The sequence below is a fragment of the Limulus polyphemus genome, unplaced genomic scaffold (assembly GCF_000517525.1).
Source record: "Limulus polyphemus unplaced genomic scaffold, Limulus_polyphemus-2.1.2 Scaffold6865, whole genome shotgun sequence".
Taxonomy (NCBI): domain Eukaryota; kingdom Metazoa; phylum Arthropoda; class Merostomata; order Xiphosura; family Limulidae; genus Limulus; species Limulus polyphemus.
In genome coordinates, this window is record NW_013672475.1 from 18,327 (window position 1) to 20,082 (window position 1,756).

The 1,756-nt window shown below is 31.0% G+C and overlaps 1 long non-coding RNA gene across 2 annotated transcripts in view; it reads left to right on the forward strand.

Moving 5' to 3' along the window:
- Positions 1–1,756, forward strand: part of LOC111089636 — a 22,048-nt gene that overhangs the window by 1,062 nt on the left and 19,230 nt on the right. The window lies entirely within an intron of this gene.

Here is a 1,756-nt window from a genome sequence, read left to right on the forward strand (position 1 = left end):
AAGAAAGGACTTGTGTCGCTAAAGTTTCGTCGGAACGAATTTACCGAAAATTAACTAACGAACAGAGACGTAACAATACTTAACGTTCTAGAGATTAAAGTTATGTTCAAAAATATTATCACACTTAACACCCCCAAAATTCAAAGTTATGTTTTTCAGTGTGCATCATGATACTTAACACGTCCAAAGTTTAAACTTTTATTGTTCAGAATGTATCTTGCTATTTAACATATCCAGAGATTAAAGTTATGTTTTTCTCATTGTATCTTTATGCATAGCCCATTCAAAGTATTACGTTATATTGTTCACAATGTATTCTTTACTTAACACGTCTAAAGTATTAAGTTATGTTGTTCACAATGTATCTTGATATTAAACACATCCAAAACTTAATGTCATTTTGTTCACTATGTATATAAATTAATATGAAGCACATCATGATTTTAAATATTTGCTCTTCACAATGTATATTGATAGTTACCACATCGAAAGTTTATAATTATTGTTACGTCTCCAGTCGTTAATTTATTTTCCGTAAATTCGTTCCGACGAAACTTTAGCGACACAAGTCCTTACTTAATAAAACTGGTTTATTCTTTCTGAATATAACTTTACCGATACACTTATTTTCAACAGTCGCTCTTTTACGTTAACTTCAACAATACTTCCTGACTGCAGTTCAATTACTCACTACCTACACACATTATTGTCACGTCACGCCGTGACCATCTTATATATACCAGACTACCCTATATCTAGTAAATGCTAGGGCATTCACGAAGGAACAAGATACTTCTAGAAACGAGGCGTGACACTAGTCACGTGACCTCGCTGACGCAACATTATGGTTAGTTAGGTTAGTAGTTAACAGATCTAATGTTTGAAGTTATATTATTGGCTATGTAGGTTGGCAATTAACACTTTTTAGGTTTGAATTTGGTTGTCCATGTTAGTTAACGGATTTAATGTTTAAAGTTGTGTTCTTTACGAAACAGTTTGGTAGTTAACAAATTCAAAGTTTGAAGTTATGATGTTTACGATAGCTTGGTTTTTTAACAGATTGATTTTTCAAGTTATGTTATTTACGATATAGGTTTTTAAGATAAGAGATTCATGTTTCAAGTTATGATGTTTATGATATATCTTGGTAGTTAACAGATTCAAGGTTACGATATTTATGATATAGGTTGGCTTTTTAACAGATTCATAGTTTGAAGTTATATCTTCTTTACAATGTACATTAGTGGTTAAGAGTTTGAAGGTTTGAATTTATGTTGTTCACGATGTGGGTTGTATTTAACATTAACAACTTCAAAGTTAAACTTATGATGTTTGCGATATAAGTTTTTTTAACACATTCATGATTGGAAGCTATGTGGTTACGATATAGTTGATAGTCAATAATTCAATTATTTACTATGTAGGTTGGTAGTTAACAGATTCAAGATTTGAAGTTATGATGATTACGATTTAGATTGTTGTTTTTAAAAGATTCATGGTTTGAAGTCTTGTTGGCTACGATATAGGTTGTTAGTTAACACATTCAAGGTTTAAAATTATGATGTTTATGGTAAAAGTAGGTAAATAACAAATACATTGTTTCAAGTTTTGTTGTTTACGATGTACGTTGATAGTTGTTCTTTAATATGTGAGTTGGTACTTAATATTTGCAAGGTTTGAAGATATTGTTGCGTCAGCGAGTCACATGACTACTATGACGCAACGCTTCTAGAACTAACATGTACTTTGGCGAATG